The sequence below is a fragment of the Stenella coeruleoalba genome (genome assembly GCF_951394435.1).
Source record: "Stenella coeruleoalba genome assembly, chromosome: 3".
Taxonomy (NCBI): Eukaryota; Metazoa; Chordata; class Mammalia; order Artiodactyla; family Delphinidae; genus Stenella; species Stenella coeruleoalba.
The window spans coordinates 1,610,037-1,633,555 of NC_137148.1; the positions used below are offsets into that span (position 1 = coordinate 1,610,037).

The following is a 23,519-nucleotide window of genomic DNA, read 5'->3' on the forward strand; positions in this document are numbered from 1 at the left end:
TGAGAGCACGGCGGAAAATCAGTTTTTAATCAAGAAAAAACAATCTGTGGGAAATAGGGCTGTGCTGCTCCCGCCTCAGAGGAAACTCCACGGCTGGGGGACGTCTTGCTGTCCCTCTGCAGACGAGGCCTCTGCCAGAACAGCCGGGAGCCAGGTGGGTGCTGGAGGACCGCGTCTGTCTGTCCACAGCGAGTCCTCCTTCGCGCAAGCGGCGGGACGTTTGCATCACACCTGTGCCAGGACATGGTGACCAGTGCAGGAAGCCTCTCAGACCTGCTCTTTGGACGCGGCTCCCGCTGCCTCCCCCTTTGTACATACTACCAGAGAATTCGGAGCACGGCCATGCTGGGACCTCCCAGGCTGGCCCGAAGGGGCCTGGCCTCCAGGAGGCCAGCACGGTGTAACAGGTCTGGACCCCCGCCGGCCCCATGCCGGCCAAGGGGCACCAAATTCGGGGTGTTTGGTTACAGAGAAGCAGATAAGGGGAACCACACCCAAACGGCGGACACTTCCCAAAGCTCTGGAGGTCAGTGATCGGCAGTTATGGCCACGTCCTCACCCATGGGTCTGCTTCCATGTCGGCGTGTCCTGGAGTGACCCCCGTGTCGTGGGAGTGACCCCTGTACACCCCTCTGTTCTGTCCTCCCGATGCCCAGACCCGCCCTCAGAGGACCTGCAATGTCTGCTGCCCCTCTGTTCAGTCCGGTTGGGGGGGTGGCGAAGGGCCAGGAGGGGGCTGGGACTTCCCGCGGAGCGAGGCCTCAGCTGTGCTCGCCCTGCCCTTGGGATCCTAGGGTTCACTCCCTCCTGGGAATATGGAACGCGGGATCCCTCCCCCACCGCCAGCTTCCCTGACCGTCCCAGCCGACTCTGCCCCTTGCCCGCCGCGAGTCCACCCGGCGCCCCTGGTGCTCCGGGCCGTCGTCTCCCCCTCTTCCTCTCCGGGATGGTCCTTCTTCTCTTTCACCCTCCGCTTGCCCCTGGCTGAGCCCTAACCCCACGTAAGGTCCTGTCTTCTGGGGAAAACACAGCAGTGTGGGCTGGGGCTACTCGATGATAACTTTTATAAAACCATTTATTGGGATAAGTTGTAATGCTCATCGTAGAACATTTGGGGCACATAGAAAGGATCAGAGAAACAAAGATTGCGCACCGTCACGCCACCCAGAGATAACCAGAGACGAGCACTTCGGCTCTTTGCTTTCATTTCGTTTCGGCGACTGTGATAAAATGTGACACGACACACGTGTCAGCAGACGGCCCTTCCCGCAGACGCCCGTTGTCCTCGTGTCAGCAGACGGCCCTTCCCGCAGACGCCCGTTGTCCTGTGTCAGCAGACGGCCCTTCCCGCAGACGCCCGTTGTCCTGTGTCAGCAGACGGCCCTTCCCGCAGACGCCCGTTGTCCTGTGTCAGCAGACGGCCCTTCCCGCAGACGCCCGTTGTCCTGTGTCAGCAGACGGCCCTTCCCGCAGACGCCCGTTGTCCTGTGTCAGCAGACGGCCCTTCCCGCAGACGCCCGTTGTCCTGTGTCAGCAGACGGCCCTTCCCGCAGACGCCCGTTGTCCTGTGTCAGCAGACGGCCCTTCCCGCAGACGCCCGTTGTCCTCGTGTCAGCAGACGGCCCTTCCCGCAGACGCCCGTTGTCCTCGTGTCAGCAGACGGCCCTTCCCGCAGACGCCCGTTGTCCTGTGTCAGCAGACGGCCCTTCCCGCAGACGCCCGTTGTCCTGTGTCAGCAGACGGCCCTTCCCGCAGACGCCCGTTGTCCTGTGTCAGCAGACGGCCCTTCCCGCAGACGCCCGCTGTCCTGTGTCAGCAGACGCAGCAAGCTGTCCCGTGAAGAGCCGGAGAGGAAACATCTTGGTCTTTGCGAGCCCCGTGGTCTCTGTCGCGGGGACTCCGCGTTGCGGTGACAGCGGCCCAGGCCACGCTGCGCCCGGCTGTGGCCGTGGCTTAGAGGACTCCATCCACGACACGGGTGGTGGCCAGTGTACCCGTCCAAATAGAAAAGCACCACGTAAAGGGAGTTTTCTCTCCTTCCCCAAATTCTGTGTGTGCGTTTCAGGAAAATATCTGAATGTCACTTTCCTCCCTCAGGACCTCTTCCCAGTTACGGGCACGGGACCTTTTCAAAGATCTCTGTGCGGCGCGGGTGCAGGGTCAGGTAGAGTTAATGTGCTCCCCGCCAGACCTTCATCTCTGGAAGGTGAACAGGTTTAACACTGATTACTTTTCCTGAGAAAAATAATGAACCACGGAAACAAGCCTCGCGGGCATCTGTGCTTGGGGAGAGGACATCAAGGGGCCACTTAGGGTACGTGGCTCAGGAGGGCGCCCAGGGCACGGGAGCTGGGGGTGTGTGTGTGTGGAGGGAGGCGAGCACTTTGCTGGAGTTCCACACAGTGGGGTGATCCCGCCCTGCAGCCCCGGCTGTGGAGAGTCTGCCCCTTCTCCCCTGGAGGGGCTGGGTCCCCGGCTGGGGGCCGCCCACCCCACCCAGGTCTCTGGGGCACAGACTTAGCAAACCTGAAACCCCCAGGTGAGGAGCAAGGAGGCAGCATGGAGAAGCGTGGTGGGGGGGACCCGGGGCCTGGCAGCTTGGGGGGTCCTGAACATGCCACAGGGCAGGGGGCGTGAGAAGGGAGTGCTAGTGTCCTGTGGCCACAACAAACACCCCAGGCTCTGGGGCTGAAAACAGAAGGAAGTTGTTGTCTCCCAGCTCTGGAGCCAGGAGTCCAGGATCGAGGTGCCCCAGGGCCGCACTGCCTCCGGAGGCTCCAGGGGAGGGTCCTCCGGCCTCTCCCGGCTGCTGGGGCCCCAGGTGTCCCTGGGCTCATGGCCGCATCTTCTCAGTCTCTGCCTCCGTCTTCACGTGGCTTCTCCTCTGGTCTCTGTGGTTGGATTTGGGGCCCACCCAGGTAATCCTGGGTGAGCTCTTCATCTCAAAATCCTTGCGTTACTTACACCTACAAAGCCTCTTTTTCCAAATAAGGTTCCATTCACAGGTCTGGGGAGAAGGTGTGGGTGTGTTTTCTGGGGGGCCACCATTCAACCCACGGTTGTGCCCACCAACTTGGTGCAGGCCCCAGTGAGCTGTCCCCTTAGCAGAGGAGCGAGTGGCCCGACTGATCAGGGCTGTGGCCAGAGGATCTTTAGGTGTGATTTCACCTTCTGGGAACTCCTCCCGCCCCCAGGAAATCCCCTCCAACAGTCGCATCTCATTGGTGGAGGCAGAAACCACCGGAGATGTTTAGCTCAGTAACTGTCTGGGAAGAGGAATTCGATTGGGTACCTTTGGCCTAAGGACAGAAGTAAGATGGTGGGTGTGAATTGCTGAAAAGGTGTTTGCTGATCGATATTCAGAGAAGCTTTTTAACGAGGGGGATCTGAAATACGAACAGGTTACTGTATAGAAAGTCGTGAATTCCAGCTCTGAGCTCCTTGCCAGGCTCCCATGGATATAATCTTTGCTGATGAAATAGATTAATTTTGGGAGCGTTCAGAGGGATAGTTAGATGTCCACGAAGCGAGAATAGAAAGAGGATTCTGCAAAGCTATATCTACAAGGAACTGAGGTGGCTAGTAAAAACACTGGTAGCTTAAACGAAACAAAACACACCTTTCTCCCACATCCAAGGGGGCTGGAGGTGAGCAGTGCATGGCTGTCATGGGAGCTCTAGCCTCCTCAGGTATCAGGGCTCCTGTTACCCTTCTGCTCCACCTTGTTAGGCTTCCCTCCTCAGTTTGCCTCATGGTCCTATTGTGGCTGCTGATGCTTCAGCCATCACATCTGCATTCCAGGCAAGAGGCAGAAAAAGAGGGAGAAAGGCAAAGAGGGCCTGTCCTGAAAGCCTTACCCAACAATGTCTTCCTTCCTCTGATTGGCCACTTTCCTTGGTGCTGACGGTTCTGATTCCAGAACATGAGGAAATTTTCATTTATCTGCAGCAAAATGATACAAATAAGAAAAAAATATGAATGAGTCTTTCTTGAACTAAATTAATTTTTGTTCTTTCAACATTTTTGGAGTTAAAATCTACTTTTGAAAAGATGGCAAAAGTAGATTGTAATGACATTTTGTTTGATGTCCTTGCTTTTCAGAATAGTTTTGTTTCAAAAATAACACAAACATAGTTTAAAAATCAAACAATACTATGTGGAACACAATCCTGTTCCAGATCCCGGCTTCACCAGTTTTTCTCCCCAGAAACACCTCTCTTTCTATTACCTATTTCTACAACGATTGTTGTCTATATTTATAAATAATACTGTTATCCTACTATGTCTTGGTTTCTCATTTTAGACCATATCTATCGACTTCCTCCTGGTACTTGCAGTTTAACCCTCTCGTGTCCTAACCTGTATCTTTTCTAACATGACTCCCCCTGTCTTTTCAACATACTTTTATCACTAGTTTTGGTTAAATCGTTTTTATTTACTGCCGGGCCAAGCGATGCACTGTGATTATTTTCCTTTGGTTGTGTAACTTTGCATTTTTCCTTTAATATTTGCCTAATTGTTTTCACTGCTTAATTTTCTAGGAAACTAGCGTGACGTTTCCCACACACTCTCATCCATCTGTCAAATGCCTGATAATGTTTCAAACGTCCAGACACATCACATAGTGTGACGGTGCCCCAATCCCCACTCTCACCACCACTGCCTCCATAGTTTCCTATCTGTATAGCTTTTCCTTTTCTAGAAATTTTATGTAAATGGAGTAATTCAATATATGTTCTCCTGTGTCAGCATAAATTCTTTTAGCATTTTTTTTAGTTCATCCACATGGAACATGCATCAGGAGTTTGTTCCTTTCCACTGAGGGCTGGACTCTATCTGTGGATGTGCTATATTGCATCTACAAATTCACTGCTAGGTGGGCATGTGTTTTGTTTCCAGTTTTTGACTATTACAACTCATGCTGCTTGAATATTCACACACGTTTCCGTGGCTATTGTGTCCTGACAGGGCTCACGGAGTATGTGTGTAATCACTTTAAGAAACCTTGAAGGGACTTCCCTGGTGGTCCAGTGGTTAAGACTTTGCCTTCCAATGCAGGGGGTGTAGGTTCGATCTCTGGTCAGGGACCTAAGATCGCACATGCCTTGGGGCCAAAAAGAACCAAAACATGAAGCAGAAGCAATATTATAACAAATTCAATAAAGACTTTAAAAATGGTCCACATCACGGGCTTCCCTGGTGGCGCAGTGGTTGAGAGTCCGCCTGCCGATGCAGGGGACACGGGGTCGTGCCCTGGTCCGGAAGATCCCACATGCCGCGGAGTGGCTGGGCCCGTGGGCCATGGCCGCTGAGCCTGCGCATCCGGAGCCTGTGCTCCGCAACGGGAGAGGCCACAACAGTGAGAGGCCTGCGTGCCACAAAAAAAAAAAAAAGGGCCACATCAAAAAAAAAAATCTTAAAAGAGAAAGAAAGCTTGAAATTTGTGAAGAGAAGATAAACGCTTCAGAGGGCCTTCGGAGCCTCTCCGCTTGTCTCCTAGCATTCTTGAGTGTTTATTTTACGGGAGTTTGGTGAGTCAGTGTACCTGAGCTACCTCATCCAGCTTTAGCCAGGGCTCCAAGGCAGGTAAGGACTTCTGATGGCTTGGAAATCAATGAGAATCAGTTGGAAAATATGCTTAGATTTACACGTATAATTTTTAAAAAGATTTTTTTTAAAGAAAAGCCCAAAGTTGTATCCAAAGAAAGAGCATTTTTCCTAAGAAAGTGGAATAATAAAGGCAGTTGGAGAAGTTTCTGCCTTGAGGGACCTGCCACGTGGTATTGCTCCCACACACCTGGATCCCGAGGTCGAGGTGATGAGATGCACGTTACTTCCGTCTGAGCGGGTGCCTGGCCGGGGCCCTCCTGAGGGGCTCGCTGCCACTGCTCAGGGACCCCCTTCCCTTTCTGGAAGCAGTTAGTGAATCTCAGCAGACCCCGGGCAATTACTGTGGCCTCTGGTTTCCAGCCACTGCATTTCCAGACTTTCTCTCTGGAGCCAGTGGGAATTGAGCAAGCAGCTTGGAGGTGGCCTGACCATCCAGGCATCAGAACGTCCATCTCCTTCCACTCAGAGGCACAGGGGCTCCGGGGGCAGCATCCACTGCTCGTCCTGTGCCCTCTGCCCTCGGGTCCAGTCCCAGGCCGGCTGCCAGATCTGCCCACCTCCCCTTCCTCTCGGCCTTTCCCCGTGGCCCACACAGAGGGGCGGCAGAAATGAGAGCTTCATCATAGTGAACACAGTAAGTTAAAGGTTTCCTTTGGCCTGGAGCTGAGGCGAGGGCTTCTGTACGCCGCGCCCGAGCCTTGCCTCTCGGGCTGTCTGCTGGCACGCGGGGGAAGCCACCCTGGCCGCACGGCCACACGTACGTTGGAGCAGAAGATGCCCTGCTTCTCTTTATCCTGCCTCTTTCCCCAGGTATTAGTGGCTTCATCCTCATCCTAAGAACCAGGAGACGCAAGCTGTTCTAAGGACTCCGTGGCATTCACCCCAGCAGACCTGGTGCCACAGGGCAGGACCGCGCCCCCCCCCGCTGACCCTCTGCCCAGGGCCCTGCTTGGTGTCTGGCCCGGCAGGCGTGCAGTCAATATGCTCCGATCGGTTGATTGGATACATCTGTGAATCAGATTAATCAATGTATGAGAGGAGTGAGGACGGCCCCTTGCCCCATGTCACTGTGCCGGGTTCTGCTCCTTTGTGGGGACGTTCGCGCTCAGGCCAGGATTCTGTGTGCGACCTTGGACACGGAGAAAGAGAACAGGGCCCCGCTTTGCCCTCTGACCGTGCTTTCCGCCCATGCCCGGGGGACCCTCCAGGTGGGTGACGCCTGAGATGCGCCCGCAGCCCCGTCCTCCTCCCAGGTTCTGGGGAGAACGTGACCCTGCGGGACAGTAATGTCCAGGTGGCCCTGGTCAGACGGGACGCGAGCGCAGGAGCCTAGAGCGTGAAGCGCAGTCGTGACAGCCAACAGCCTCCGCGCGTTCCTCGACAGCAAGTGGATTTCTGTGCCCAGGCCGGAGGGACGGCGTCTTTGGAAGGCAGGCGGGGCTGGGAGGCGTGCGTGCAATCTGGGCCGGCATGGCTCCCACGCGCCAGGGATGCTGCCTGGCTGTGACAGCGTCCTGCCGAGCGGCTGCACCTGCTCCCTCTGCCCCGGCATCCGGTTAGGACCCTCCCTGCCGAGACCCCAGCCGGCTGCTCTCAGGGGCCATCCTGTCCCTGCAAATCGCCGCTTGCCCCGTCGCATTCGGAGTTGAGTTCAGGCTCCATCCTGCTGCAGGGCCTTGGGCTGAGTCTTGTCTTAACAAGTGTCTGGTGCAGCTGCCTTGCACGGGGGACCCCCGAGGACAGGCGGGGCTGCGCCGGGAGCTGGGGCCTGTCTCTGGGGAGCCTCCTCTGGTTGGGCCGGCGCTGACTCTGCCCTGCTGAACGGAGGGTCCATCGCAGGACCTGGCTTGCCGAGGAAACAACGGTGGCAGCAGAGGTCTGGGGGATGCGCCCCACCCCCCTACAGACGGGACGGACGGCAGGCTTCTTGGACTTTTTCATCAAAAATTCCAGAGGCTACGCTTTCTAAAGTGCCAATGATAGGAAGAGCAGGTTTGCATCAATTTCTAGCATGAAAGCGATAGTAGGCTATTTGTCCAAAAAGTGTTTAATGACCTTTTTACCTTTGCAAATGTTACACAAATGGCAAATGCACATCAGAGAAGCAAATGATAGTAGCAGTAATAATAATACTAATGTATAATAATAATCCCAATACCTAGAGATCACCACTGTTACAGCTCGGCAAACACGTGTTCGGGCTTCTCCATCTTTAGAGCCGAATTATTTGAACAAAATGCATTCACACGGAGCAGCTGTTCTGAACCTGACGTTTTCCTCATCATCTTAGTTTTGACATATTTCTCTGTCCTTAAATATACTTCTGCAACGGAAAAGTCTTTTTTATTTTCTTGATAAATGTATCAGGATGTCTGGTGCTTGCCTGCTGTTGTAGCTTGCAGCCCGCCCCCAGAAGCCTGCTATTAAGGAAGAAGAATGTCGTAAAAGTAGTTTCTCTCTGAACTTTTGAGTTTCTTTATCACTGCTGGATTTTTATCACAGTTTACAAGACCTGAAAGCTGGAACACTCCTCCTTGCCTCCGTCTTTCCTTTCTAAGACTTTATGACGAAGGATGCTCTCCGTGAAGATGGGGTTTGGTGTTCTTCTGGGGTATCTCTCCCTCCTCTGCCCTCGTCAGGGCGATGCTGCTGCGGGCTCTGGGTGGGTGGAGGTTCAGCACGTTGGCCAATCGCAGGCGTCTGCCCTCTCTCTGCCGAAGTCCGGGGCTCCCACCTGGGCCACATCTGCACGGACCCGGACCTGAGATGCTTCAGAACAAAGGTGTGATGCAGGTGCCTGGACCTTCACTTCCAGGTGGCTCAGGGAGAAGAAGGGAGGCGCCGTCAGGCCCTCCCGCGAGTTAACAGTGCGCCGGGCGCCCTTTACGTCGGACTCGCCCTCCCCCCTCTCCCCCTCGCGCGGCCCCTTCCTGCTGAGGTCTCTGCCCTCGGCCTGTGGCTGGGGACACCTGGGTGCTGGAGGAGCCGGGGACCCTCAGTGCAGACCAGGCTTGGAGAGGCCCTGCCTGCTTGAGGGTTTTACGGTGTAATTTACAGGTTTAGAGGAAGTTGCTGCTTTCAAGGTCCTTTTTGCGTAAAAGGAAGCACTGTGTGCCAGGCGTGCAGTTCCTGGTCTCTGAGGACTGTGTCTGAGTCACGTACCTTCCATGCAGAGGGATGTCTGGGTAGGAAAGGTCGAGTCTAGTCCAATGTCGATGGCTGTGGTTTACTCACCTGTGGAATCACAACACACCTGGAAGAAAGAGTAAAGCATGCAGAAGGGCACCGGGTGAGCACCGGCAAAGATTCAGACATCTTCATCTGTATAAAAAAGTAATACCAGAGCCTTACATTTTGATTTATGGCTAATCAGCCAGTTTGAAACTTATGATTGCAAAGCACAGAAGAATCAGAAAAATAATGCCTTGATTTAAATAGAGAGTGTTTTAAAATTTTAGTCATTATCCAGTGAATTCGATTGTAACGCCACTGTTATCGTTTAGAAAATGTGACTGGGAAATGATTTGCGTGTCCCGGGAGGCTGCAGGTACAATGACCTCACCCCTTAGGGCGAGCGTTATGAGTAGACAGAGGGCTTCCTTCGAACTAAATGTCAGTTTTCACTTTTCTGCCGAGACTGATAAATAATTTGAAGATCAGGCTTGGTGGCCTCAGGTTCTCGAGCTGAAGAAAGAAACCCCAGGACCGAGTCATCGGTTAAAGTCATTCACCAGATAATGTCCCCATATGGGAATGTACAGCCTCCCGTGGTCATGCTGGAAGCTTAGAACAAGGAGGGGAGAAACGGGTCTGGAAATAATCATCCCAAACTCAGCCGCCTGGGACAACTTGGCCCGTTGTGACTGCACAGCGAGGAATGCTCTCCACGGCGAGGCTGGGGCCGAGTCGTGGGGCTGGGCCGTGGGTTCTGTCTGTCGGTTGCCTTAGGGGGACCTTCCTCTGGATGACCCGGAGCCTCTTCAGGGCCTCCCAGGATGGGCTGCTTGGGGGCTGCGTTTCTGCATTTCACGGGGCTTTGCTGGTACAACGTACACGATCACGCGACCGAGCGTGTGCTGGTCCCCTTAGCTGGGAACCTCCCAGTGTCAGCGGGGAGTGGGTCTCGCCGTTGGGTGGTGGTACTTTCCAGAAAGTCAGCCCCCACTCTACAGGTGAGACGCGTGTTGCTGTCCTTCAGAAATAGAGGCGTGTGTCCTCGGGGCCAGCCTGTGCTGCCGAGTTCCCGGTCAGATGAGCATCAGGGAGGCTGCCCTTCTGCGGGTACCACTAGCCACGCGGGCTCCGCCTCTCCCACCATTCTCGAAACCTCGGTCCTGAGACCTGGAGCAGGAGGTGGGCACAGACCACGCAGTTGCTCAGAGCTGCAGGAGGGGGTACGATGCGGGGCGGGGGGATTCCTGCACTGTCCCGGATGAGGGCCTGACAGCAGCCCCTCCCTGTCTCCCGCCCGGAAAGCCCGCTGGACGCCCGCAGCCCTGTGGGGAGGGCAGTGGATGGGGCCAGGGCAGCAGCGGGGTCACCTATGGGCCCACGGCAGCCTCTGGTCCTGTTGAGCGTGGCTTGGGCAGAGGGGCCCATGGTGACCCCAGCCCAGCAACAGGCCCAGAGCTCGGGGGACCTGCCCACCCTCCAGGCCCTCTCGTGCTCGAGTTCCAGGGCTCGGCCACTTCTTGCCTTGAGCCCTGCCCTCCCTGCGTCCACCCTGGTCTGCCTCCTGCCTGACCGCTGTCAGAGAGACCCCGAAAAATGTAACTCACATCACGCTGCTTCCCAGCTTGGGACCCTCAGCTGGCATTTCACAGATGGACCAGCCTCTCCTTCGCTGGCCCACGTGCCATCCCCGTGGGACTGCGTGTGGCCCCTGTGGTCTGCTGTGAGTTGGGCTGGCACCTGCCTTCAGGTCGTCCAGATCTGAGACCTTTCCCCCGCGCGCTACCCCTTCCCTCTGGCCACCCCCTGGCTCAGCCTCCCTCTCCCACCCACGCCACACACCATGCTTCCTCTGCATTGCAGGTAGTTGTTTTAGACTGTGTCTTTGCTCCCTCCTTCCTGGCCTCGATGCCCCTCTGGGAGGGTGGAGAGGTCTTCTGGTTGGCCCATCCCTCAACGTGCCACAGTGTTGAGCACAGATGCTGGAGGCTCAGGGTGGGGTTGCCGAGGTCCCAGATGGACCATGGGCCCACCATCAGCTGGGGGATTAAACCATCGATGTGGGAGCTGTGGTCGCCAGAGAGGAGCTAGGGTGCCCAGCGGGTTGACCAGGACCCCAGCATCAGCCTTGGCCCCTTCAGGGGAGGCAGCCACGGGGCAGGAGGCGGGGGGGTCTGGGGGCTCACAGGGCTGACGAGAGAAGCGATGCTCCCGTGATGCGGTTCCCATCCTTGCCTGAGGCCGGCCTTCCCGATGGACCGAGGTCACCACTTGAGGGGCTGGTTGCTTGGCCGTGGAGTCCGGAAGGGAGCCTGAGAAGCCGGGAATGGGGGCTCGGCACGCACCTCACCCACCAGCCGGGGTTGTCAGCAGTGGAACTGGCAGAGTCTGTACTGTGAGAATCTATCGCCAGGGAGAGAAAACAGGAAAGTTTCTTTTAAATGCCTCAAATCTCCTGGGTTGTGTTGTACAATGAAATGAATACATGAACTGCACAGAAAATATACCTTCAATTTCTCAGAATTGCTGTTTGCTAAGAATAAAGCTCTAATCAGCTGGGATTTTGAACTCTGGCCGTTCAGATGAACTAAGGCTGAACGTATTTTTCAAGTCTTGCAGCTAAAAGTCAAAGAAATAAAAATCTGAATATTATTTTCTAACTAATTTTATTGTTGTGGGTTCCACATTTATAGCATAAGCCACATTGGAAATAATATTGCTTTATTCCAAAATGTTTGTTATTCAACACATACATCTGTCTTTTTTTTTGTTTTTCTTTGTCTGTGTTGGTTCATCGTTGCTGCACGCGGGCTTTCTCTAGTTGCGGCGAGCGGGGGCTACTCTTTGTTGCGGTGCGCGGGCTTCTCATTGCTGTGGCTTCTCTTGTTAGGGAGAATGGGGTCTAGGTGCGCAGGCTTCAGTAGCTGTGGCACGCGGGCTCAGTAGTTGTGGCTTGTGGGCTCTAGAGCGCAGGCTCAGTAGTTGTGGCGCACGGGCTTAGTTGCTCCGCGGCATGTGGGATCTTCCCGGACCAGGGATCGAACCCGTGTCCCCTGCATTGCCAGGCAGATTCTTAACGACTGTACCACCAGGGAAGTCCCCATCTGTCTTTCATATGGAATGCTTTACTGATTTTTAAATGATAATTTACTGAAGACAACGACCAATCTTCGGAAAGGGGCAGAACTTACACATAGTTTTCCACGAGCATGAAGAGCCTACAAATATCTAATGTTAGGCTCTGTGCCTTTCCTTTGGGCCTGGGAGTGACATAACAGTATATGAGAAAGTGTGTATCTTCGTAATAACACCCCGCAGGTCCCATCACAGATCTAGTCCATGGAGCACTTGCTGATTTGGGGATGACAGGTTTTGCATAAAGACGCAAACCAACAACTATTTTTCTGCTCTTCTGGTCGGTTCCAGAGCAAACTGAGGGTGTGGGGTAGCTCATGGCATAGTTCACATTTAAGACTCTGAGCTCCGATAATAAGGTTCAAATATTCGTTTTCTCAACTTTTGAAATAATACATTTTATAGCTCCTCTTAGTTATAAGACTTTGATAAAAATGTAGAAGGGCTTTCAAAAATTCGTGAGAAACAAACTTTTCAGTTTTGGTTGATCACTGGATGGTCAAATTGCAGAACGCTGATGGGCTGAGTAAATAAAAGCTTCAAGAGATGTTAAATGTCTGTAGTCTAAGGACGTAAAGATCTAACACTCGTACGTAAATATTTTATCATTTCTAGTATAACTAATGTTAGGAAAAGCAAGCATGACCTGAGACAGCTCAGAAATGACTGCTCTTAAAGGATCTGCCAGCTCTGAATCTGGAAAGCGTCTTCCTTGCACCTTCTACTGCAAGTCTAGTCTAATCGGGGAAAAGGACATTCACTTACAAGGTAAGTTACAGTCTAAGTAGGCTCTGGAGATGCCAAGCTTCATGAAAATCCAGGGCTTAGAGGAGGGGGTGAGCAATACAGCTGCTGTCCTCGTGCAAGGCTGTTGCCGTCTAATCTTAGATGAATCACACAGGTTTTGGTTGCCCTGGTAACTGGTAGCCATTCTGCTTGTCTGGAGGCTAAGGCAGGGAGTGTTCACTCTCTGTAAAGTTTCTTAGCGACATGAAGCCAACAAGTTATAAGGAGGATACTTCGGGTACTTCCAAGGCCACAAGCACTGTGTAACAGTGGCTTAAGGCCACCACCTTGTTTCGCCCCAGACTTTGTGGCCAGAAGCTGAGGCAGGGTTCAGCCGGATGGCTTGTCCCTGGTCTTTGAGGTGCTGGCTCGGGGTCCACTTCCAAGACGGTCCCTTCACTCACACATCGGGTGCCTGATGGGCAGCTATGTCCTTCCCCACTCCACGTGGTCTCAGGGCCTCACCTAATGGCCACCAGCAGGGTAGCTGGCCTGCTGACATGGTGACCCAGCGGGTATTCCAAAAGAGAGAAAGTGGAGGCCTTCCTTACCTCTGACGTCTGCGTCTGGAAACCGGGGCCATATCTGCCACATTCTGTCACGTGGAACAGTCACAAGCCTTGTCCAGATTTAAGGAGAGGCGACAGATGTCCCACACCCCAAAGCAGGGAGAGTGCATGCATTTATATGCATCTCGAGAGGGCCTCAGTGTTCTCTCTGGCCAGGAATTGTTTACGTTTCTCCTGCATGTGAAATATACTCACCTTCCCTCCCAAGATCTCTGCAAGTTTAATCTCATCACAGCATCAGGTTCAGGGTCAAAGTCCAGGATTTCCTGAACTAAATCAGACCAATGGATAAGGATCCTTGGGCAGGATTCCATTAAAAGGGTTCCTTTTGATCTTAAAAGCTCTGAGCTAAGAAGACAAATTATCTTTCCCTCTTGCATCCAGTGTAAAATGGTGAGACGTACACAGGAGAAAGTAGACATGCCTGCTCAAAAAATGGGACAGCAGAGAGCATGTGAAGTCACTGGTCCCCAGCAACCCTGATGTCCAACCAGGCACATGTTGGCAGTTACTTGATTGGGACCTTCCTGCACTTGGTTCTGTCCTCTGAGACATCCTTCCTTTTCCATAAGAAATGGCAGGATGTTTCTAGATCAGAAGACTTCTCTGCCTGCTTCCTGTGTGTGAAAATTGGGGGAAAGTCAAAGTCCTGTATTTGTCCTGTCTCTGCCTCTTTCAGTCTTGGAGGATATATTTTCTTTAAAAACCTTGTGGGATTCCTGTGTATCAGATTATAATATATTCTGTTTATACCACATCTCTTTCTGGAACAGGCCCTTGCAGGACTGCACGTCAGGAACTATGGGGCCAGGGTCATAAGATCCTTAGCAACTTTCTAGTCAAGTTGAAAGAATTCTTAAGATTCTTAGAGATCGTAATGTACATGTCTGGGGGTAGTTGTAAGACCCTTTATGTACATCTCCGGGGGTAGTTGTAAGACCCTTTGTTGAGACCTTAGACATACTTCTAAGGTCTCAACAAAGGGTCTTACAACTACCCCAGAGATCTTCATACTAAGGCCACAATTTAACTGTGCTCATCCTGGTTTGATGTTTTCCCTGAGGTCATTTCTTATTTTGAGAGTCTTTTGCAGACTGAAGAGGCTCCAGTCAAGAGGCAGTCTTATTTTTTGACTCAGCAGGTCCCAGTTTATGTTTCCTCTAACTCTGTCTGAAAACTAAATATTTCTTATTTATTTATTTATATTTTTATACCCTCATCTCTCTGTCTGTATCCTATCATATGTGTCTAGGAAATTCGTTGGTACTTTCAGCTTTCTGCCAGGAAATACTTTCACCAAATCCACCAGCTCAGTAAGTATATTTTCTCCTCTCTGTGCTGCCACGGGATGCATTGCAGCTGGATTTTCTGCTGCTGTGTAGTGTGGGCTGCCTTCTCTCTAGCCCCCAAAGGACGATCTTCTTTCTGTCCTTCAAACCCTCATCCATCATCAGCTCAAGGCCCTTCCAGCCACTTGTCTGAAGTTTTTGGTATGGTGGGTCCCCATTCCCTGGACCAAATTCAGTTCCTGGAAGATATTACTGCGAAATAAATTATCTCCAAACTTCATACTTTGAAACAAACCATTTATTTGCTCAAGGTTTGTAGGTTCAGGAGCGCAGGAAGGGATTTTCTGAGTAGGTTTCACTGATCCATGCCAGGCTAGGTGGCTGCAGCAGGAGGGCCCACTTTTCACGTGGATTTCTCTCTCACTTCTCAGGTACCTTGAAAGGGATGGCTGGAAGGCAGACCCATCTGGGCCTCTCATCCCCTCCGCTTGTCTAAAGGTCTGTCTAGATGATCTTTCCAGCAAGAGAGTCACACTTCTTCCACGGTTACCTTGGGCTCCAAGAGTGAGTTTTCCAAGAGACCAGAAGAGGAAGTTGTCATTCTTTTAAGACCTGGATTTGAAAAGTCACATCATTTCTCTGTGTTCTATTAGTCAGCAGTCACAGAGCTGGCCCAGGTCCAAGGGGAGGGGACATAGACCCCATGTCTCCATGGAAGGCATGTCAAAGAAGGCGACCCCATCTTTCATCTGCCAGAGCTAGTGACCATCACTCCTGAATTCAAAAGCAGGATGCATAACTTGACAATACATTTTTCGACTTGTGAATTGTGTTCATATTGGATTTTTAGAAAGCTTCTTAGGTGAATATACAGTTAGTATTATAATCAACAATCCCAGGACTGTAGAGAAATTGTGACGAGAACATCGTGAGTGTCCCAGCAACTCTGGAGTGTGTGGTTGGGTGTCGAGTGCACTTTACCACTAGACAGTTTACGTGGAGTTGGAGGTCTCTAAGAAACAAAGTGAAGACACTTCTTTGAGAATGGGAAGAGTATGTGCTTTTTACAAAGTTTTCTTTTCCAGAGATGGTGAGTTTTATTTTTTCTTGTCTGTATAGAGGTTTGATTTGCTCTTGAATGTTCCAGCAGGGAGAGAGACTAGGAGAAAGCACAGAGTGCAGAGGTCTGTTTGGTGTCATCTTCTCCCTCATTTTCACCATCAGTGGTGAGAGCAGCGTACTTCCTTGCAGAACTGAACTTAGAGGCTGGATCTTCTTCAGTTTTCTTTGGCTCAGGTGCAGATCTGGCATCTTGATCCTTTTTGCCATCTTTCCTCTCTGACCCCTTCCAGTGGTCTCTGTTCCCTCCATTTCCTGGACCACGGCTAGAGTTACCACTCTGGTCTTTTGGGACACTCACCCCAACTACTCTATTTTCATCTTTCCTTGCTGGTCTTCCCTCAGATGGCTGAGCTGGAACTACTTTCCCTCCACCACGTGTAGGGGGCTGCTGCTCTGTGTCTGAGCTCTGAGATCTAACAGGAGGTTTAGAACTTCGCTTCATCCAAGCATTCTCCTTTGGTGGAGGGGCTGGCATTACCTTTAGAGGCTGTTCAGGTTTGGGAGGCTTAGAAGTTAGAGACTGACAGTTTTCCTCTTTATTGGATGTTTCATTTTCTAGAGACTTCTCACTCTTTCTCCTTCGTGCATTTCTGCCAGATGTGGCTGAGGTCCCAGTCCATGATGACTCACTTCCTGTCCTCGACCATTCCCGTTCCTGAGTTTCTTCATTTTGCCAGCTTGGGTATCTCTCCAGAGGCCGTTGTTCTAGCTTTGGCTCATCCAGCTGATGTCGCAGTTTCTCCTGTTCCTTCTATAGTGGCTCTTCTACTTGTTCTCTAGCAGTTGTGCCAACAGGCTTTCCTCCTCCAAAGAGAGAGGCTGCTCGACTGGACTGGGACATGCTAGCAGAGGAATCATCTTCCTTAGGAGTACTCTGAGGCTTTAGGTTCAGTTTGGGTCTTTGGGGGGGACATCTATCATCATGCCTACAGTCATCCCAAGAGTATGCATCTCTGGAGCTCCATGACTGGTCATCTTGTCTGTCATATCTGTCTTTATAGCAGTCTTCACCTCCTCTGTAGACGTCATCCTATGGTACTCACTACCAAACGCTCTTCTGCCACTGCCCATCCTGGCATAGCAGCCTCTACTGTAATCTCTGCTGCCTCCGTGATCATAGCAATCTTGGCTCCATATCGATCCATGTCCTGGGGTGGGCCATCACGGTAACTGTCCCGATACCCATCACGCTATCGGTCTGAATAATAACGATCTCTATATTTGTCTCTAAGCCTTCATCACCTGTTCTAGGTGGGTGGCCATCAAAGCTGCAGCACGACAGGCCTCCAATCTGTATCTGTTTTTTCAGAATCCTGATTTCTGTCTCAGCTGAAAGAACAATCAGAATTCTCCTGTTACCTAGAAACTCTTCACTGAGGCTCAGGGCACTGAGCAAGGAATCCAGGTCCTCAAATTCAGCATAACTCAAACTTTTCAACCTCTCAGGATTGCTGGGTTCACCCAGTAGACACACTGCACTGATGTTGAATCCTCTAAAGAATTCCTTAATGGAGTCTTCTGCTGTATCATAGGGCAGGTTCCCTAGAAAAGCAATGTAGGGTGGCAATTCGGGAAGATGGCTCCAGTCAATGGCTCAGGTTTCCAAGCAGCCCGTGGAGCAGTGGGCAGGATGGAACGGTCATCTGGAGGTGCCCTATACACGTCATCATCATTACTCTGCCAGTGGTTGAAACATGTCCTTCTAGGTCGTCTGTTTCATCAGCTCAGCTGTCTGGTTTGGGGACATAGGTGCTTCTGCCACCATTCCTTCCATCCTCGGCCAGAAAGTCTGTCAGGGAGATAGTCTTCCCCTTCTTCTTCTTCTTTTTTGCTGGGGCTGCCATTTGGGAGAGGGCGAGAGAATGCAAAGGCACAACTATTTTTATTGGAAACTCAGGTTTTAATTTATGCCAGTGACGAGCTTAGTGGTTTGTAACTGGTGCACCCATCACCTGGTTCGAATAACACCCATCTCCATTGATTGGCATTCTCAGCATTCGTGTCTACCTACTAGAATATTTCCCAGTTTCATTCCACGTGGTCTCTGAGCAGGAAACTCCTTGGCTGCAGTTTCCTTATAGCATCAATACTTTCCTCAGTTTTCCTTACAACAAAAGAGCTAGAACAGCTCCCTGAGAACTCTCCCAGAAATGCCTCTCTGAGGGTTGATTCTCTTCTGAAGCCCTTTCGGGCTGGATTTTTCTCTTTGACACCATGGATCACATCAACCCCAGGATGATTTTTTTGCAGGTGAGATCACACGACATATTTTAAAGCCTAGATGCAGGACTCAGACGTTCCCTTTTAGCTCTCATCCTTTCCTTAGGCCGATTTGTGCTTTGTTAGAACTCAGACTCCTCCCTGCTAAACATCGCATGAATTACTACAGCTGTACCTAGCTCAAGAGAAAAATGAGTTTTTAAATACATACAACATTGTTGATGCAAAAGTAGTTTGGGTTTTAAAAGAACCTTGTCAGGGCTGGGATTTCATACATGGCAAAGCAGCTTCCTCACTACCATCTATTGAATGTCAGCCCTCGACACAAGGGTTTGTTAAAACAAAAAAAAACGAAGCCCTTGTCCCCACTAAGAGTGCAGGTTTTATCTGTAGACATGGGCACTTGCTGGACCCTGTCTGAGCAGCAGGGGGATGGAGGCCATGACCTCCCTTGTCTGTTAAACTGACCAACCGAGGACAAGAATGAAGGTCACCTGGTCATCATGTGGGAAACTGTGGCCTTAGTTAAAAGTGTGCACAGATATACGCGTCATCAGAGCAGAAAGACCTGGAGTCATCACCCAAACCCTTCCAGTGGATGCCTCCAGGGAGGGCAGGGCGTGGAGGAGAGGTTAGGACAGACACGTGGTCATAGGCTGTGAGTATCACTCAGCAACAAGTAGGAGAAATTTGGGGCAGACAGGAACCAGAGCAGAGGGGACGGTGCTGGGGGTCTTCTAAGATGCCCCTGGAGATGCTGAGGTCCCAGCCCTGGTGTGACCCCCTCCCTTGAGTGTGACCCGTAACTGGTTCCTAGCGAACAGAAAGGATGCCATGAGGGGTGGCTTGGGTCTGTGCATCTAATGCAGGGAGCTAGTCAGTCTCCTTTAGTTTGATGGGTAGCGTACTTGGTCTTAATCCTACCATTTAATTTATCTTTTTCGCATTAACTTTTTCCACATTTTAATGAAAAATTTTAAATACACGGCAAAATAGCAAGAATTTTGTGATTTACAGCAAACACTTGTTCACGCACTGCCTCGGTTCTCTTGCACCCTTCCCTGTACTTCTTCATGACACACCCTCGCGTCTACCCTGTTTCTGACGCATATTGAAGCCAGTAGAGACCTCCGTACACTTCCTCCTAAATTTTCAGCACACACATTATTATCTAAAGTTCAGTATTTGTTTATAGCTTTTTTAAAATTTGGAGATAAATATTATAAATATTTGTAAATTATAAAGAAAATGTCCTCATCTTAATGAACCTTCTGTGTTTTGATAAAGGTATCCACCTATGAAAACCGACCCTCTAAAAAGACAGGCATTTCTCCAGGCCATGAAGTTCCCTTGGCCCCTTCCCTGTCCCTCCGTGCCCCGAGCCCCCCAGAGGCAACTACTGGCTTTTCCAGCTGCCTTGTTTTTCCATCCTAATTGGTCTCACCTCCTCTAGATCTTGGTGTGGAGTGGAATCAGTGTCTCCTGTGTGAGACCTCGTTCCCTCAGGGACTGCTTCTGACACTGACCCAGGTCCTTGTGACAGTAGGAGCGACTTCTGTGGTCTGAACACACTCCGCTGTCTGTCGTCTGCTCTCCCGTTGGTGGGCAGCGGGCTGCTTGGGTTTTGGGTGTCAGGAACAAAACTACGGGGAGCATTTGTGTACATGATGTCTTGTGGACACACACTCATTTCTCGTGGTGGGATAGCCAGGAGAGGCTGTGCTGGTGAGTAGGTGAGTGTGTGTTTAACATGTAGAGGGCCGCGTCCCAAATGTGGGATGTCCCACTTCAGTGATGGCATAGCGTGGAGGTCATAGTCTGCATTTTCCTGATGATTAATGATGCCAAATACATTTTATTGGCTATTCTCACGTCTTCTTTTATGAAGTGAGTCTTCAATTACTTCTGTATTAGGTTGTTTGTCTTATCACAGAGTTGTATGATCTCTCTGTGCGTCCTCCAAACGGGTCCTTTCTTAGGTATGTGCTTTTCAGATATTTTCTCTCAGTCTATGTTTGATCTATTCATATTCTTAATGGTGTGTCTTAACAAACACAAGTTTTACATTTTATGTCCAATGTATCCATTTTTCTTTACAGTTATTACCATAGAAACCAAGAAACCTTTGCCAAACCCTAGGTCACAAAGTCTCATCTCATTCTACTGTCTATTTGCTGTGGCTTTTGCTGCTTCCCACCCCCGTTTTCCCATCTTCTATTAAATTAATGCAATCTACTTCCTTCTTTTCCCGCCGTTGGTTTTAAATTCAGATCTAACTATAAATTGGATAAAGCTAATCAATATCTCTATGAATCACCTGATTGTACAGGGACCCTTAATTCCAGTCTCCCTTTCCCACCAGCCTATCTAAGAAACTAGTCATCTAGCACTTTTCTGTCTCCTTGTTATGAAACTCTCGCTGAAGTTATCAAAGTTTGTCAATTTCCTTGGTTACCATCTCTCCCGGCCTCTTACCTCTTGAGCATGGGTTCAGTTTTTTCTTACTGACCATGCCCTTCGCTCCATCTGCAGGGGGGCTTCCTGAGTCTTACTGTCCTGTCTTTGAATGTGCCTTTATTTTCCCTTCAATCTGGAGGGGTGATCTGACTGCTCACTGATTTCCGAGTGGACAGTAGCCAATTTTCCCCTTAGCTCTGTGAGAGTGCCCTGCGGTCTTCTGGTGTCCCTGGTGGGGTGTTTGTGGCGGGTGGGTCTATCGCTGTGTGGGTGAAACTCCTCTTCTCACTGCTGCCTCTGAGAAAACACCAGCAGGCTCCCCTGAGCCATTCCCTCTCACTTTTTCTAGGGTATTTGACTCAATTTTTATTAAAAACTCTGTCTTTCTTTTATATTCACATTTTAATGGTTTTGATATTTAAATAATATAATTAAGTAACAAATACAATTGCCCCAAACAACTTTGGAAATACACACAACTGACATGATTCATGACACACGACTGGAGGGGCAGATGAACAGGGAATCGGGAGAAGCGGGAACAGGGTGTGCTTTGGATGTTGGTCCACGTGCCTCGGCGCCAGAATGGGGCGTGTCTCAATCTGCTGAATGGATTCAAGGGTTCAGGTGGGGTTGCCTGAGAGACCTGCTTTGTCAGACGGCTCAATTGTCGCCACTTTGGAGGGCATTCTTACTCTCTCGCTCTCTATTTCTCTCTCTCAACACTATAATATGTATTTTTTTAAGTGCTGGGCCAGTGCCCACGGTGCTTACTCTCTTCTAGTGGCTGGATTTTAAAGAACGGGAGCGTATCCTTTTCTTCCCTTGTTAAGTATCACTGAGTGTTTACCACGCGGCAGAGGCTCTACTGAACATTTGATTAATAGTATCTCATTTTTCTGTTATGGTAATTTTACATGTTGGGTTGTTATTCCTATTTCTGATGACAAAATGTAAAGCTTAGCCTAATTTAGGTTAATTTACCAAAGACTGCATAGCCCTAAACTACTATGGAATCATGCAGGTTAAAATTAGACCTTAGAAAACGCTGAAGGTTGCACAAGTGTGATCGCCCATTTCCCTGTCCTGCACAGCCCCTGGTGTTCAGCGCTCACGGTGGAGCCATGTGCCCGTGGGGAAGGAGGGACGGAGCGACGCACACTTCCTCCTTGCAGATGCTGGGGTGGAAACCAAGTGAGAGATAATAAAACGACAACAAAGTTTAAGGTGAGGACTCTGGTGGTTTTGAAATAAACCGGTCACCGGCTCACCTGCAGGTCCTCGGAAGGTGGAAACAGGTCCCGCGGGCCCGCTGCTTTCACTACTCAGAAGCAGTGTCTTCTCCTTTTGGTGCAGGATGCCGACTGTTGGAGAAAGAAGTGTCTGCAGTGCACACAGGAGAAGTGGGTGACCTTTCCACTCACTGTTTTAAATGCCCAATACGCACCATGACCTTGCATCCAGCTGTGACCTCCTTTGCACATCCCTGGTTAGAATGCGCAAAGGGGGCCCTTGTGTTCCAGCAGGCTCCGGCCATCACGTCTCATGCACCACATCACAGTCATAAAGCTGATGTTACAATTGCCAGACAAGAGCCTAGCACACGTCTTCCTGGTACCTGGCTTTACCTGTCCCAGGTATTGGCAGGGAGAGCCCAGGTCAGCCCTGACTCTGCAGTGGATCTAAGGAGGGTCTGCTCGGAGCAGCCTTTCTCCTGGGCACTGGCCTTTCCGCAGCCCCGGGGAGAGAAGACCCTTCCGCCCGCCCCAGCACAGATTCTGGAGTGGAGTGGGGGTCTTCACACAAGGGTCTGAGGAGGGGTGGGCGTCCCAAGTCCACGAAGACTAGTTTGTGGCCCATCAGTGTTCAGCCTCTGTATCTATGCCATCTGACGTCAGATAAACAGACGCAAACATTAACAGCATGTCCTACCTACCACATGTGGAGAGGTGTGTTTTCAAAGTCTTGAACTTTGCAGTTTTCTCCTTTGCCTCTGATGCCACGCGAGGGCTCCTTCAGGAGTTCGTGAGCCAGAGCCTGCGAGTCCGGCCCTGCGTCTGGAGCTGCGTGGACCTCAGGCTGACCGTTACCTCCCTCATCTGGTGACCTCACCCCTCACCTCAGGGCTCAGAGGATGCCTCCTGCCACCGTGTGGTTTGATTTCTTCAGCTTCTGCCCATCTTTGTCGGGTTGTTTATTCCCACATATCAGACCGGATGGGGACCTTCTGTTCACTCCATCCACACTTGTATTTCTGGATCAAAGTGCTGCAGCTGACAGGGCTGGGGCAGCCGGGGGGTGCGTGGTACCCACCTGCCAGGGCAGAGATGCTGTCGGAGCTGCATCCATATTGGGCAGGATGCCGGGAACAAAGAAGGGTGGTCCTTCAGCCCAAGAGGGCTTGAGGTTAGTGTCCATGCGATTTTGAAAAGCAGCCACGAAACCGGCAGCCTCTTAAATGCACGTGTGCACGCCCAACGCCCCGCAGAGCTCACGTCCTGGGTCCTTCCTTAGAGCATCTGCAGTAAATGTTTGTATTTATTTATCTGCGTCGCTGTGTCTGAGTGGGACCACTTTCTTCTGCCTGAGGACGGCGTCCCGTGTTCTCCTGGAGATGTGACTTTGATGCCTTTTTTTTTTCTTTTTGTGGCCACGCCACACGGCATGCTGGATCTTACTTCCCCGACCAGGGATTTAACCAGTGGCCCCCAGAAGTGGAAGGGCTGAGTCCTAACCCCTGGATCACCAGGGAAGTCCCTTTGATGCCCTTTTTCTAGACACTTCTCTAGGGTCTCTTTCTTTTTCTTTCACTTTTGAAGGGTATTTTTTTTTTCTGGGAGTAGAATTTTAGGTAGACCTTTTCTTCCTCTATACACGTGAAAGACGTCATTTTCTTGTCTTACAGTTTTGTTTTCCTCTCCAGTTTCTTTCCCTCCTGGTGTTAGACGCTCAAGTCCTTTGGCCTGAGATTTGTCTCTGATGCCCTCAAACACCTTAGTTTTTCCGACAGCCCCTCTGGTTGTTCTTGGCGTGAACACCAGTCTCCTGGGAGCTGCCCGGCCGTGGGGGCCCCGTCAGGGCGTCTGCCCCATCCAACACCTGAGCAGCACACATGAGGCCAACGTGAGCAGGGTTGGCGGAGCCCTTGTACCTGCCCCAC

At 51.1% G+C, this 23,519-nt stretch overlaps 1 pseudogene across 1 annotated transcript; it reads right to left on the minus strand.

The window, feature by feature from the left end:
- Positions 1-15,719: 15,719 nt before the first annotated feature.
- On the minus strand, positions 15,720-17,526 carry LOC307184093 (eukaryotic translation initiation factor 4B-like; annotated as a pseudogene). The gene has a single exon. The product of its transcript is annotated as a eukaryotic translation initiation factor 4B-like (transcript).
- Between the last annotated feature and the right edge of the window lie 5,993 nt (positions 17,527-23,519).